Source organism: Castor canadensis, chromosome 1, assembly GCF_047511655.1.
Source record: "Castor canadensis chromosome 1, mCasCan1.hap1v2, whole genome shotgun sequence".
In the NCBI taxonomy this organism is placed as follows: domain Eukaryota; kingdom Metazoa; phylum Chordata; class Mammalia; order Rodentia; family Castoridae; genus Castor; species Castor canadensis.
The window spans coordinates 111,336,830-111,354,205 of NC_133386.1; positions in this window are offsets into that span (position 1 = coordinate 111,336,830).

Consider the following 17,376-nt stretch of genomic DNA (forward strand, 5'->3'; position numbering starts at 1 on the left):
CACCTTAGCTGAACAGGACCAATAAAATAATGAGCCTTCTCCACATGAAAGACTATTACTTGCAGGAAGTATTCCTCTCAAAAACTAAGTTCTCAAAGGCAAACAAAGTGCTAGCGCTCCATCTTCTAACACACATGGTTTTCTTTGGAGAGATACGTGTGTTTCTTTACTTTAGCGGAATAGGCCTGTTTGGAAGAAAATGAGCCTTTGTGCACCTTGAAACATCTAAATTGCAGGAAGTATTCCTGTAAAAACAAACCCAATTCTCCCAAGGAAACAATGTGCTGGATGCTCTGCCTCGAACACTTATGGTTTTCTTCCAGGGACACATGTGTTTTATCACCTCAGCTGAATAGTCCCATTTGAAACAGAATGCACCTTCCTCTACGTATATAACTATGATGAGTAGGAGTTCCTCAATTAAATATTGACTCAATTCTCACAGCTGAATAGGCCTATGTGAAACAAAGAAAACCCATCTCCACATTGAAAAACACAAGTACCAGGAAGCATTCCTTGAAAAACTAACTCAATTCTACCAGGGAACCAAGGTGCTAGATGTTCCTGCTTGTAACAAGATGGTTTCCTTTCGGGAGATACATGTGTTTCTTCAACTAGGTGAAAAAGGCCTATTAGGAGTATGAGAGCCTATCTTCACCTAGAAACGTCTAAGTTGCAGGAAGTATTCCCTTCAAAACCTTAGTCAATTCTCATAGGAATACATGTGCTACATGCTACTGCTTCAAGCACAGATGGTTTTCTTTAGAGAGATACATGTGTTTTGTCTCCTTAGCAGAAGAGGCATGTTTGGAATGAAATGAGCCTTTCTCCACCTTGAAATCTATGATTTGGAGGAAGTATTCCTTTCCAAAACTAATTCAGTTTTCACAGGGAAGTAATGTGTTAGATACCCCTGCTTCTAACACAGAAGGTGGTCTTTGGAGAGAACCCTGTGTTTCTTCAGTATAGATGAATATTCCAATTGGAAGTCAAAAGAGCCTATCAGCACCTGGAAACACCTAATTGGCAGGAACTATTCCATTGAAATCTAACTCCATTCTCACAGCGAAGCCATGTGCTAGATACCACTGCTTCTAACACAAGTGTGTTTCTTTTGAGAGATACAGGTGTTTCATCAAGACAGCCCAATAGGCCAATTTGGTATAAAATGAGCCTAAGTCCACCTTGAAAATTCTGATTTGCAGGAAGTATTCCTTTCCAAGACTAGCTCAGTTCTCATAGGGAAACAATGTGGGACATGCTCTTCTTTCTAACACAGATGTTCTCTCTTGATAAATACATGTGTTTCTTAAGTTTAGTTGAATAGGCCTATTTGGAACAAAAGGAGCCTTTGTCCACCTTGAAAATTGGATTGGCAGGAAGTGCTCCTTCTCCAAACACACAAAAATCTCACTGGGAAACAATGTGTTAGATGCTCTGCTCTAACACAGATGGTTTTCCTCCATAGACAGATGACTTTCATCAACTCAGCTGAATAGGCCCATTTGAAACAGAATGACCATTCCTCTGCCTAGATAACTTTGATTATCAAGAATTCTCCCCTTTCAAAACTATCTCATTTCTCACTGGGAAACAATGTGGGTAGATGCGACTGCTTTTACCACCCATGGGTTTCTTTCGAGACATATATGTATTTTTTTCTCTTATGTGAGTATGCCTCTTGGAAGCAAAAGGAGCCTATCACCACCTTGGGAAACCTATTTGCAGGAAGTATTCCGTTCAAAAGCGAACTCAATTCCCACAGAGAAACATTGTGCTAGTTGCTTCTAAGTTACGTGGTTTTCTTTGGAGAGTTTCATGTGTTTCTTCCATTCAGTGGAATAGGCCCATTAGGATCATCAGAGTCTATCTCCACCTAGAAAATCTAAGTGGCAGGAAGTAGTCCTTTCAAAAAGTAATTCAATTCTCAAAAGGAAATAATATGCTTGGTGCTCCTGCTTCTAACACAGCAGCAGCTATGTATCTCTTTAGAGAGATACATGTCTTTCTTCAACATAGCTGAAGGGACATATTGGGAACCAAATCAGCCTTTCTCCACCTTGAAAACTATGACTTGCAGGAAATATTCCTTGCAAACCCGAACTCAATTTCCACAGGGAAGCAATGTGTTCGATGCTTCTAACACAGAAGGTGTTCTTGGGCGAGAAACCTGTGTCTCTTCAGTAAAGCTGTATAGGCCAAATTGAAGTAAAAAGAGCCTATCTCCACTTTGAAACAGCCAAGTTGTGGGATGCATTTCTTGAAAAACTAACTCAATTCTAAAAGTGAAACAGTGTGCTTGATGTTCCTGCTTGTAACACAGATGGTTTTCTTTTGAGACATACATGCGTTTCTTCAACTGAGATGAATAGGCCTCTTTTTGCCCAACACAGGCTATCTCCACCTTGAAACCCCTAAGTTGCAGGAAATACTCCTCCAAAACTACCTCCATTTTAGGAGGGAAACAGTGTGCAAGGTAGTCGTGCTTCCAACACCGATGGTCAATTTTTGAGATACATGTGTTACTTCACCCTAGCTGCATATGACTATTTCGAATAAAGTGAGCCATTCAGCACCTTGCTGGAAATATTCCTTTCATACACTGACTCAATTCTCAAAAGAAAGCAATGTCCTAAATGCTACTTCTTCTAACACACATGGTTTCCTTTCCAGACATATTTGTGCTTCATCAACTCAGCAGTACAGGCCTGTTGGTTGCAAAGAAAGCCTATCTGCCTATCTACACCTTGGGAAAACCCACTTCTCTGGAAGTATTCCCTTCAAAAACTAACTCAGTTGTCACAGGGAAGCAACGTGATAGATTCCCCTGCTTCTAACACAGAAGGTATTCTTTGGAGAGAGACTTGTGTTTATTCAACTCAGCTGAATAGGCCTATTTGTAGCCAACAGAGCCAACCTCCACCTTGAATATATCAATTCCAGGAAGTAATCCCTTCAAAAACGAACTCGATTTTCACAGGGAAATAATGCGCTAGATGTTGCAGCATTTACTATAGATGGTGCTCTTCGGAGAGATGCATGTGTTTCCTCAACTTAGCTGAACAAGCCTGTTGGCAACAAAGTGAGTCTTTCTCCTCCGGGAAATTTCTGATTTGCATGAAGTAGTACTTTCAGAAACTACCCCAATTCTCATAGGGAAACAATGTGCTAGATGGTGCAGATTCTAACACACACGATTTCTTGGAATATGGACATATGTTTCTTCAAGTCAGCTGAATAGGCCAATTTCGAGCAAATGGAACCTATGTCCACCTGCAAACAGGTAAAGAGCAGGAAGAAGTCCTTTCAAAGACAAACTCAATTCTCACTGGGAAATAGTGTGCTAGATGCTCTGGCTTCTAACACAGATGGTTTCCCTTTAGCAAGGAATGTGTTTCGTCAACTCAGCTGAATAGGCCTTTTTGAATCACATGCACATTAATCCACGTTGAGAACTATGATTTGCAGGAGGAATTCCTTCCAAAACCAGCTCAATTCTCCCTGGCAGGCAGTGTGCTCCATGCTACTCCTTGTAACAAATATGCGTTTGTGTCTAGAGATATGTGTTTCTTTCATTGAACTCAATAAGAAAACTTGAAATGAAAAGAGTGTATCACCAAGTTGAAACACCTACGTTGCAGGAAGTATTCCTTTCAAAAACTCATTCGGGTTTCACAGAGAAGCAAGGTGTTAGATACCCCTTCTTCTTACACAGAAGGTGTTCTTTGCAGAGAAACATGTGTTTCTTCAGTACAGCTGAATAGGCCAATTTGAAGCACAAAGAGCCTATCAACACCTTGAAACACCTACGTGGCAGAAAATATTCCTTTCAAAAACTACCTCATTTCTCACAAGGAAACCATGGGTTCAGAGCCCCTGCTTCTCTCAAAAATTGGTTTCTTTGGAGAGATACAGGTGTTTCATCCTCTCAGCTGAATAGGCCTATTTGGAACAAAGAGAGCCTATCTCCACGTTGAAAATCATCATTTGCAGGAAGGATTCCATTAAACACTAACTCAACTGTAACATGGAAACAATTTGCTAGGTGGTGCTGCTGCTGAAACCGTTGGATTTTGTCAGCAGACACCTGTGTTTCTACAACTCATCTGAATAGACTATTTGGAAACGATGAGCCTGTCTCCTCCTTGAAAATTCTGATTTGAAGGTACTTTTCCTTTCAAAAACAAACTCAGTTCTCACAGAGAACCAATTTGCCAAGTGCTGTAGCTTCTAAGATGGTTTTCTGTGGAGAGATTCATGTGTTTCTGGAACTCAGCAAAACAGGCCTATTAGGAGCATCAGAGCCTATCTCCACCTAGAAACATACAAGGTGCAGGAAGTATTCCATTCAGAGCTAATTCAATTCTCTCCAGGAAACAATGTGCCACATGCTCCTCCTTCTAACCCAGATGATTTTCTTTAAGGAGATACATGTGTTTCTTCACCTTAGCTGAACAGGCCCAATAAAATAATGAGCCTTCTCCACATGAAAGACTATTACTTGCAGGAAGTATTCCTCTCAAAAACTAAGTTCTCAAAGGCAAACAAAGTGCTAGCGCTCCATCTTCTAACACACATGGTTTTCTTTGGAGAGATACGTGTGTTTCTTTACTTTAGCGGAATAGGCCTGTTTGGAAGAAAATGAGCCTTTGTGCACCTTGAAACATCTAAATTGCAGGAAGTATTCCTGTAAAAACAAACCCAATTCTCCCAAGGAAACAATGTGCTGGATGCTCTGCCTCGAACACTTATGGTTTTCTTCCAGGGACACATGTGTTTTATCACTTCAGCTGAATAGTCCCATTTGAAACAGAATGCACCTTCCTCTACGTATGTAACTATGATGAGTAGGAGTTCCTCAATTAAATATTGACTCAATTCTCACTCCTGAATAGGCCTACGTGAAACAATGAAAACCCATCTCCACATTGAAAAACACAAGTACCAGGAAGCATTCCTTGAAAAACTAACTCAATTCTACCAGGGAACCAAGGTGCTAGATGTTCCTGCTTGTGACAAGATGGTTTTCTTACAGGATATACATGTGTTTCTTCATCTAGGTGAAAAAGGCCTATTAGGAGTATGAGAGCCTATCTTCACCTAGAAACGGCTAAGTTGCAGGAAGTATTCCCTTCAAAACCTTAGTCAATTCTCATAGGAATACATGTGCTACATGCTACTGCTTCAAGCACAGATGGTTTTCTTTAGAGAGATACGTGTGTTTTGTCTCCTTAGCAGAAGAGGCATGTTTGGAATGAAATGAGCCTTTCTCCACCTTGAAATCTGTGATTTGGAGGAAGTACTACTTTCCAAAACTAATTCAGTTTTCACAGGAATGTAATGTGTTAGATACCCCTGCTTCTAACACAGAAGGTGGTCTTTGGAGAGAACCCTGTGTTTCTTCAGTATAGATGAATATTCCAATTGATAGTCAAAAGAGCCTATCAGCACCTGGAAACACCTAATTGGCAGGAACTATTCCATTGAAATCTAACTCCATTCTCACAGCGAAGCCATGTGCTTGCTACCACTGCTTCTAACACAAGTGTGTTTCTTTCGAGAGATACAGGTGTTTCATCAACACAGCTGAAGAGGCCAATTTGGCATAAAATGAGCCTAAGTCCACCTTGAAAATTCTGATTTGCAGGAAGTATTCCTTTCCAAGACTAGCTCAGTTCTCATAGGGAAACAATGTGGGACATGCTCTTCTTTCTAACACAGATGTTCTCTCTTGATAAATACATGTGTTTCTTAAGTTTAGTTGAATAGGCCTATTTGGAACAAAAGGAGCCTTTGTCCACCTTGAAAATTGGATTGGCAGGAAGTGCTCCTTCTCAAAACACACAAAAGTCTCACTGGGAAACAATGTGTTAGATGCTCTGCTCTAACACAGATGGTTTTCCTCCATAGACAGATGACTTTCATTAACTCAGCTGAATAGGCCCATTTGAAACAGAATGACCATTCCTCTGCCTAGATAACTTTGATTATCAAGAATTCTCCCCTTTCAAAACTATCTCATTTCTCACTGGGAAACAATGTGGGTAGATGCGACTGCTTTTACCACCCATGGGTTTCTTTCGAGACATATATGTATTTTTTTCTCTTATGTGAGTATGCCTCTTGGAAGCAAAAGGAGCCTATCACCACCTTGGGAAACCTATTTGCAGGAAGTATTCCGTTCAAAAGCGAACTCAATTCCCACAGAGAAACATTGTGCTAGTTGCTTCTAAGTTACGTGGTTTTCTTTGGAGAGTTTCATGTGTTTCTTCCATTCAGTGGAATAGGCCCATTAGGATCATCAGAGTCTATCTCCACCTAGAAAATCTAAGTGGCAGGAAGTAGTCCTTTCAAAAAGTAATTCAATTCTCAAAAGGAAATAATATGCTTGGTGCTCCTGCTTCTAACACAGCAGCAGCTATGTATCTCTTTAGAGAGATACATGTCTTTCTTCAACATAGCTGAAGGGACATATTGGGAACCAAATCAGCCTTTCTCCACCTTGAAAACTATGACTTGCAGGAAATATTCCTTGCAAACCCGAACTCAATTTCCACAGGGAAGCAATGTGTTCGATGCTTCTAACACAGAAGGTGTTCTTGGGCGAGAAACCTGTGTCTCTTCAGTAAAGCTGTATAGGCCAAATTGAAGTAAAAAGAGCCTATCTCCACTTTGAAACAGCCAAGTTGTGGGATGCATTTCTTGAAAAACTAACTCAATTCTAAAAGTGAAACAGTGTGCTTGATGTTCCTGCTTGTAACACAGATGGTTTTCTTTTGAGACATACATGTGTTTCTTCAACTGAGATGAATAGGCCTCTTTTTGCCCAACACAGGCTATCTCCACCTTGAAACCCCTAAGTTGCAGGAAATACTCCTCCAAAACTACCTCCATTTTAGGAGGGAAACAGTGTGCAAGGTAGTCGTGCTTCCAACACCGATGGTCAATTTTTGAGATACATGTGTTACTTCACCCTAGCTGCATATGACTATTTCGAATAAAGTGAGCCATTCAGCACCTTGCTGGAAATATTCCTTTCATACACTGACTCAATTCTCAAAAGAAAGCAATGTCCTAAATGCTACTTCTTCTAACACACATGGTTTCCTTTCCAGACATATTTGTGCTTCATCAACTCAGCAGTACAGGCCTGTTGGTTGCAAAGAAAGCCTATCTGCCTATCTACACCTTGGGAAAACCCACTTCTCTGGAAGTATTCCCTTCAAAAACTAACTCAGTTGTCACAGGGAAGCAACGTGATAGATTCCCCTGCTTCTAACACAGAAGGTATTCTTTGGAGAGAGACTTGTGTTTATTCAACTCAGCTGAATAGGCCTATTTGTAGCCAACAGAGCCAACCTCCACCTTGAATATATCAATTCCAGGAAGTAATCCCTTCAAAAACGAACTCGATTTTCACAGGGAAATAATGCGCTAGATGTTGCAGCATTTACTATAGATGGTGCTCTTCGGAGAGATGCATGTGTTTCCTCAACTTAGCTGAACAAGCCTGTTGGCAACAAAGTGAGTCTTTCTCCTCCGGGAAATTTCTGATTTGCATGAAGTAGTACTTTCAGAAACTACCCCAATTCTCATAGGGAAACAATGTGCTAGATGCTGCAGATTCTAACACACACGATTTCTTGGAATATGGACATATGTTTCTTCAAGTCAGCTGAATAGGCCAATTTCGAGCAAATGGAACCTATGTCCACCTGCAAACAGGTAAAGAGCAGGAAGAAGTCCTTTCAAAGACAAACTCAATTCTCACTGGGAAATAGTGTGCTAGATGCTCTGGCTTCTAACACAGATGGTTTCCCTTTAGCAAGGAATGTGTTTCGTCAACTCAGCTGAATAGGCCTTTTTGAATCACATGCACATTAATCCACGTTGAGAACTATGATTTGCAGGAGGAATTCCTTCCAAAACCAGCTCAATTCTCCCTGGCAGGCAGTGTGCTCCATGCTACTCCTTGTAACAAATATGCGTTTGTGTCTAGAGATATGTGTTTCTTTCATTGAACTCAATAAGAAAACTTGAAATGAAAAGAGTGTATCACCAAGTTGAAACACCTACGTTGCAGGAAGTATTCCTTTCAAAAACTCATTCGGGTTTCACAGAGAAGCAAGGTGTTAGATACCCCTTCTTCTTACACAGAAGGTGTTCTTTGCAGAGAAACATGTGTTTCTTCAGTACAGCTGAATAGGCCAATTTGAAGCACAAAGAGCCTATCAACACCTTGAAACACCTACGTGGCAGAAAATATTCCTTTCAAAAACTACCTCATTTCTCACAAGGAAACCATGGGTTCAGAGCCCCTGCTTCTCTCAAAAATTGGTTTCTTTGGAGAGATACAGGTGTTTCATCCTCTCAGCTGAATAGGCCTATTTGGAACAAAGAGAGCCTATCTCCACGTTGAAAATCATCATTTGCAGGAAGGATTCCATTAAACACTAACTCAACTGTAACATGGAAACAATTTGCTAGGTGGTGCTGCTGCTGAAACCGTTGGATTTTGTCAGCAGACACCTGTGTTTCTACAACTCATCTGAATAGACTATTTGGAAACGATGAGCCTGTCTCCTCCTTGAAAATTCTGATTTGAAGGTACTTTTCCTTTCAAAAACAAACTCAGTTCTCACAGAGAACCAATTTGCCAAGTGCTGTAGCTTCTAAGATGGTTTTCTGTGGAGAGATTCATGTGTTTCTGGAACTCAGCAAAACAGGCCTATTAGGAGCATCAGAGCCTATCTCCACCTAGAAACATACAAGGTGCAGGAAGTATTCCATTCAGAGCTAATTCAATTCTCTCCAGGAAACAATGTGCCACATGCTCCTCCTTCTAACCCAGATGATTTTCTTTAAGGAGATACATGTGTTTCTTCACCTTAGCTGAACAGGCCCAATAAAATAATGAGCCTTCTCCACATGAAAGACTATTACTTGCAGGAAGTATTCCTCTCAAAAACTAAGTTCTCAAAGGCAAACAAAGTGCTAGCGCTCCATCTTCTAACACACATGGTTTTCTTTGGAGAGATACGTGTGTTTCTTTACTTTAGCGGAATAGGCCTGTTTGGAAGAAAATGAGCCTTTGTGCACCTTGAAACATCTAAATTGCAGGAAGTATTCCTGTAAAAACAAACCCAATTCTCCCAAGGAAACAATGTGCTGGATGCTCTGCCTCGAACACTTATGGTTTTCTTCCAGGGACACATGTGTTTTATCACTTCAGCTGAATAGTCCCATTTGAAACAGAATGCACCTTCCTCTACGTATGTAACTATGATGAGTAGGAGTTCCTCAATTAAATATTGACTCAATTCTCACAGCTGAATAGGCCTACGTGAAACAAAGAAAACCCATCTCCACATTGAAAAACACAAGTACCAGGAAGCATTCCTTGAAAAACTAACTCAATTCTACCAGGGAACCAAGGTGCTAGATGTTCCTGCTTGTGACAAGATGGTTTTCTTACAGGATATACATGTGTTTCTTCATCTAGGTGAAAAAGGCCTATTAGGAGTATGAGAGCCTATCTTCACCTAGAAACGTCTAAGTTGCAGGAAGTATTCCCTTCAAAACCTTAGTCAATTCTCATAGGAATACATGTGCTACATGCTACTGCTTCAAGCACAGATGGTTTTCTTTAGAGAGATACGTGTGTTTTGTCTCCTTAGCAGAAGAGGCATGTTTGGAATGAAATGAGCCTTTCTCCACCTTGAAATCTGTGATTTGGAGGAAGTACTACTTTCCAAAACTAATTCAGTTTTCACAGGAATGTAATGTGTTAGATACCCCTGCTTCTAACACAGAAGGTGGTCTTTGGAGAGAACCCTGTGTTTCTTCAGTATAGATGAATATTCCAATTGATAGTCAAAAGAGCCTATCAGCACCTGGAAACACCTAATTGGCAGGAACTATTCCATTGAAATCTAACTCCATTCTCACAGCGAAGCCATGTGCTTGCTACCACTGCTTCTAACACAAGTGTGTTTCTTTCGAGAGATACAGGTGTTTCATCAACACAGCTGAAGAGGCCAATTTGGCATAAAATGAGCCTAAGTCCACCTTGAAAATTCTGATTTGCAGGAAGTATTCCTTTCCAAGACTAGCTCAGTTCTCATAGGGAAACAATGTGGGACATGCTCTTCTTTCTAACACAGATGTTCTCTCTTGATAAATACATGTGTTTCTTAAGTTTAGTTGAATAGGCCTATTTGGAACAAAAGGAGCCTTTGTCCACCTTGAAAATTGGATTGGCAGGAAGTGCTCCTTCTCAAAACACACAAAAGTCTCACTGGGAAACAATGTGTTAGATGCTCTGCTCTAACACAGATGGTTTTCCTCCATAGACAGATGACTTTCATTAACTCAGCTGAATAGGCCCATTTGAAACAGAATGACCATTCCTCTGCCTAGATAACTTTGATTATCAGGAATTCTCCCCTTTCAAAACTATCTCATTTCTCACTGGGAAACAATGTGGGTAGATGCGACTGCTTTTACCACCCATGGGTTTCTTTCGAGACATATATGTATTTTTTTCTCTTATGTGAGTATGCCTCTTGGAAGCAAAAGGAGCCTATCACCACCTTGGGAAACCTATTTGCAGGAAGTATTCCGTTCAAAAGCGAACTCAATTCCCACAGAGAAACATTGTGCTAGTTGCTTCTAAGTTACGTGGTTTTCTTTGGAAAGTTTCATGTGTTTCTTCCATTCAGTGGAATAGGCCCATTAGGATCATCAGAGTCTATCTCCACCTAGAAAATCTAAGTGGCAGGAAGTAGTCCTTTCAAAAAGTAATTCAATTCTCAAAAGGAAATAATATGCTTGGTGCTCCTGCTTCTAACACAGCAGCAGCTATGTATCTCTTTAGAGAGATACATGTCTTTCTTCAACATAGCTGAAGGGACATATTGGGAACCAAATCAGCCTTTCTCCACCTTGAAAACTATGACTTGCAGGAAATATTCCTTGCAAACCCGAACTCAATTTCCACAGGGAAGCAATGTGTTCGATGCTTCTAACACAGAAGGTGTTCTTGGGCGAGAAACCTGTGTCTCTTCAGTAAAGCTGTATAGGCCAAATTGAAGTAAAAAGAGCCTATCTCCACTTTGAAACAGCCAAGTTGTGGGATGCATTTCTTGAAAAACTAACTCAATTCTAAAAGTGAAACAGTGTGCTTGATGTTCCTGCTTGTAACACAGATGGTTTTCTTTTGAGACATACATGCGTTTCTTCAACTGAGATGAATAGGCCTCTTTTTGCCCAACACAGGCTATCTCCACCTTGAAACCCCTAAGTTGCAGGAAATACTCCTCCAAAACTACCTCCATTTTAGGAGGGAAACAGTGTGCAAGGTAGTCGTGCTTCCAACACCGATGGTCAATTTTTGAGATACATGTGTTACTTCACCCTAGCTGCATATGACTATTTCGAATAAAGTGAGCCATTCAGCACCTTGCTGGAAATATTCCTTTCATACACTGACTCAATTCTCAAAAGAAAGCAATGTCCTAAATGCTACTTCTTCTAACACACATGGTTTCCTTTCCAGACATATTTGTGCTTCATCAACTCAGCAGTACAGGCCTGTTGGTTGCAAAGAAAGCCTATCTGCCTATCTACACCTTGGGAAAACCCACTTCTCTGGAAGTATTCCCTTCAAAAACTAACTCAGTTGTCACAGGGAAGCAACGTGATAGATTCCCCTGCTTCTAACACAGAAGGTATTCTTTGGAGAGAGACTTGTGTTTATTCAACTCAGCTGAATAGGCCTATTTGTAGCCAACAGAGCCAACCTCCACCTTGAATATATCAATTCCAGGAAGTAATCCCTTCAAAAACGAACTCGATTTTCACAGGGAAATAATGCGCTAGATGTTGCAGCATTTACTATAGATGGTGCTCTTCGGAGAGATGCATGTGTTTCCTCAACTTAGCTGAACAAGCCTGTTGGCAACAAAGTGAGTCTTTCTCCTCCGGGAAATTTCTGATTTGCATGAAGTAGTACTTTCAGAAACTACCCCAATTCTCATAGGGAAACAATGTGCTAGATGGTGCAGATTCTAACACACACGATTTCTTGGAATATGGACATATGTTTCTTCAAGTCAGCTGAATAGGCCAATTTCGAGCAAATGGAACCTATGTCCACCTGCAAACAGGTAAAGAGCAGGAAGAAGTCCTTTCAAAGACAAACTCAATTCTCACTGGGAAATAGTGTGCTAGATGCTCTGGCTTCTAACACAGATGGTTTCCCTTTAGCAAGGAATGTGTTTCGTCAACTCAGCTGAATAGGCCTTTTTGAATCACATGCACATTAATCCACGTTGAGAACTATGATTTGCAGGAGGAATTCCTTCCAAAACCAGCTCAATTCTCCCTGGCAGGCAGTGTGCTCCATGCTACTCCTTGTAACAAATATGCGTTTGTGTCTAGAGATATGTGTTTCTTTCATTGAACTCAATAAGAAAACTTGAAATGAAAAGAGTGTATCACCAAGTTGAAACACCTACGTTGCAGGAAGTATTCCTTTCAAAAACTCATTCGGGTTTCACAGAGAAGCAAGGTGTTAGATACCCCTTCTTCTTACACAGAAGGTGTTCTTTGCAGAGAAACATGTGTTTCTTCAGTACAGCTGAATAGGCCAATTTGAAGCACAAAGAGCCTATCAACACCTTGAAACACCTACGTGGCAGAAAATATTCCTTTCAAAAACTACCTCATTTCTCACAAGGAAACCATGGGTTCAGAGCCCCTGCTTCTCTCAAAAATTGGTTTCTTTGGAGAGATACAGGTGTTTCATCCTCTCAGCTGAATAGGCCTATTTGGAACAAAGAGAGCCTATCTCCACGTTGAAAATCATCATTTGCAGGAAGGATTCCATTAAACACTAACTCAACTGTAACATGGAAACAATTTGCTAGGTGGTGCTGCTGCTGAAACCGTTGGATTTTGTCAGCAGACACCTGTGTTTCTACAACTCATCTGAATAGACTATTTGGAAACGATGAGCCTGTCTCCTCCTTGAAAATTCTGATTTGAAGGTACTTTTCCTTTCAAAAACAAACTCAGTTCTCACAGAGAACCAATTTGCCAAGTGCTGTAGCTTCTAAGATGGTTTTCTGTGGAGAGATTCATGTGTTTCTGGAACTCAGCAAAACAGGCCTATTAGGAGCATCAGAGCCTATCTCCACCTAGAAACATACAAGGTGCAGGAAGTATTCCATTCAGAGCTAATTCAATACTCTCCAGGAAACAATGTGCCACATGCTCCTCCTTCTAACCCAGATGATTTTCTTTAAGGAGATACATGTGTTTCTTCACCTTAGCTGAACAGGCCCAATAAAATAATGAGCCTTCTCCACATGAAAGACTATTACTTGCAGGAAGTATTCCTCTCAAAAACTAAGTTCTCAAAGGCAAACAAAGTGCTAGCGCTCCATCTTCTAACACACATGGTTTTCTTTGGAGAGATACGTGTGTTTCTTTACTTTAGCGGAATAGGCCTATTTGGAAGAAAATGAGCCTTTGTGCACCTTGAAACATCTAAATTGCAGGAAGTATTCCTGTAAAAACAAACCCAATTCTCCCAAGGAAACAATGTGCTGGATGCTCTGCCTCGAACACTTATGGTTTTCTTCCAGGGACACATGTGTTTTATCACCTCAGCTGAATAGTCCCATTTGAAACAGAATGCACCTTCCTCTACGTATGTAACTATGATGAGTAGGAGTTCCTCAATTAAATATTGACTCAATTCTCACACCTGAATAGGCCTACGTGAAACAATGAAAACCCATCTCCACATTGAAAAACACAAGTACCAGGAAGCATTCCTTGAAAAACTAACTCAATTCTACCAGGGAACCAAGGTGCTAGATGTTCCTGCTTGTGACAAGATGGTTTTCTTACAGGATATACATGTGTTTCTTCATCTAGGTGAAAAAGGCCTATTAGGAGTATGAGAGCCTATCTTCACCTAGAAACGTCTAAGTTGCAGGAAGTATTCCCTTCAAAACCTTAGTCAATTCTCATAGGAATACATGTGCTACATGCTACTGCTTCAAGCACAGATGGTTTTCTTTAGAGAGATACGTGTGTTTTGTCTCCTTAGCAGAAGAGGCATGTTTGGAATGAAATGAGCCTTTCTCCACCTTGAAATCTGTGATTTGGAGGAAGTACTACTTTCCAAAACTAATTCAGTTTTCACAGGAATGTAATGTGTTAGATACCCCTGCTTCTAACACAGAAGGTGGTTTTTGGAGAGAACCCTGTGTTTCTTCAGTATAGATGAATATTCCAATTGATAGTCAAAAGAGCCTATCAGCACCTGGAAACACCTAATTGGCAGGAACTATTCCATTGAAATCTAACTCCATTCTCACAGCGAAGCCATGTGCTTGCTACCTCTGCTTCTAACACAAGTGTGTTTCTTTCGAGAGATACAGGTGTTTCATCAACACAGCTGAAGAGGCCAATTTGGCATAAAATGAGCCTAAGTCCACCTTGAAAATTCTGATTTGCAGGAAGTATTCCTTTCCAAGACTAGCTCAGTTCTCGTAGGGAAACAATGTGGGACATGCTCTTCTTTCTAACACAGATGTTCTCTCTTGATAAATACATGTGTTTCATAAGTTTAGTTGAATAGGCCTATTTGGAACAAAAGGAGCCTTTGTCCACCTTGAAAATTGGATTGGCAGGAAGCGTTCCTTCTCAAAACAAAAAAAAATCTCACTGGGAAACAATGTGTTAGATGCTCTGCTCTAACACAGATGGTTTTCCTCCATAGACAGATGACTTTCATCAACTCAGCTGAATAGGCCCATTTGAAACAGAAAAAACGTTCCTCTGCCTAGATAACTTTGATTTTCAGGAATTCTCCCCTTTCAAAACTATCTCATTTCTCACTGGGAAACAACGTGGGTAGATACGACTGCTTTTACCACCCATGGGTTTCTTTCGAGACATATATGTATTTTTTTCTCTTATCTGTATATGACTCTTGGAAGCAAAGGGAGCCTATCAGCACCTTGGGAAACCTATTTGCAGGAATTCTCTCTGAATTCTCACAGAGAGACATTGTGCTAGGTGCTGTTGCTTCTAAGGTATGTGGTTTTCTTTGGAGAGATTCATGTGTTTCTTCCATTCAGTGGAATAGGCCCATTAGGATCATCAGAGTCTATCTCCACCTAGAAAATCTAAGTGGTAGGAAGTAGTCCTTTCAAAAAGTAATTCAATACTCAAAAGGATATAATGTGCTTGGTGCTCCTGCTTCTAACACAGCAGCAGCTATGTACCTCTTTAGAGAGATGCATGTCTTTCTTCAACATAGCTGAAGGGACATATTGGGAACCAAATCAGCCTTTCTCCACCTTGAAAACTATTACTTGCAGGAAATATTCCTTGCAAAACCCAACTCAATTTTCACAGGGAAGCAATGTGTTCAATGCTTCTAACACAGAACGTGTTCTTGGGTGATAAACTTGTGTCTCTTCAGTAAAGCTGTATAGGCCAAATTGAAGTAAAAAGAGCCTATCTGCACTTTGAAACACCCAGGTTGTGGGATGCATTTCTTGAAAAACTATCTCAAATCTAAAAGTGAAACAGTGTGCTTGATGTTCCTGCTTGTAACACAGATGGTTTTCTTCAAAGAGATACCTGTGTTTCTTTAGTTTTGCTGAATAAGATTCTTTGGAATCAAATGATACTTTCTCCATCTTGAAACACCTAAATTGCAATAAGTGTCCTTTCAAAAACAAACCAAAGTCACACAAGAAATCATTGTGGTCAGTGCTCTGCCTGTGAGAAAGATTGTTTTCATTGAGACACTCATGTGTTTCATCATCTCGGGTATATCGGTCCTTTGAAAGAGAATGCCCCTACCTCTAAATATAAGAATGTGTTTTGTCCGAATTCTTCCCTTACAAAGTAACTCAATTCTCACAGGGAAACAATGTGCTAGATACTACTGCTTCTACTGAAATGTGTTTCTTTTGACAGATATATGGGTTTCTTGAACCTCGATGAATAGATCTCTTTGCAACAAAATGAGCCTTTGTCCAACTTGAAAACTGAGTTTCAGGATGTATTCTTTTCAAAAACTAACTCAATTCTCCAGGTAAAAGATGTGCTTGATAGTGAGGCTTCTAAAATAGATGGTTTTCTTTGCATAGACACATGAGTTTCTTCAACTCACATGAACAGGCCTTTTGTAGGAAATAGAGCCTATCTCTACAATGAAATACCTAAGCTGCAGCAAGTTCTAGTACTTTTTTCATAAACTAACTCAGTTCCCAGAGGGATACAATGTACTAGATGCTCCAGCATCTACCACAGATGGTTTTCTTCAAGAGACACATGTGTTCATCAACTCACCTGAACATACTTAGTTGGAACAAAATGAGCCTTCCTCCACATTGAAAACTAAGATTTTCTGGGAGTATTACTTTCTAAAGTATCTCAATTCTCCAGGGAAACAAAGTGCTATATTCTGAAGCTTGAATCAGAGATGGATTTTGGACTGGTATATATGTATCTTCCACTGAGCTGAGTAGGCCTATTTGGAAAAAATGAGCCTTTCTCCACCTTGAAAACTATGATTTTCTGGCAGTATTACTTTCTAAAAGAAACGTACTTGTCTAGGGAAACAATGTGTTAGATTCCGCAACTTCAAACATAGAAGGTTTCTTTGGAGAGTTTCATGTATTTCTTACCTCAGTTGAATTGGCCTACGTGGAACAAACAGAGTCTATCTCCACCTCGAAACACCAAAATTGGAGGACGTATTTCTTCAAAAACTAAGTCAATTCTAAGAGAGAAACAATGTGCTAGATGCTGCTGCTTCTCACATGGAATGTTTTATTTGGGAGAAAAATGTGTTCAATCTACTTACCTTAATAGGCCTGTGTGAAAGAAAAGAAGACTTTCTCCTTCTGAAACACAAAGATTTGCATGAAGAACACCTTTAAAAGCTACCTCAGTTTGCACAGGGAATCGACATGGTAGATGTCCCTGCTTCTAATATGGATGGTTCACTTTTGAGAGATAAATGTGTTTCCTATATTCTGCTGAATACTTCTACTTTGACAAAAAAAAATTTTTCCATCCAGAAAACTACAATTTGCTCACAGTATTACGTTCATAAAGTGATTCAATTATACAGGGAAACAAGGTGGTAGATGCTGCAGTTTCTAATACACATGGTATCTTTGGAACGATGCATATGTTTCTTCAACTCAGCTGAATAGGCTTACTTGGAGCAAACATAGCCTACGTCAAACTGGAAACACATAACTTGGAGGAAGAACTTCTTTCAAAAACTAACTCAACTCTCCATGAGAAACTATGTGCTAGATGCTGAAGATTCAAACA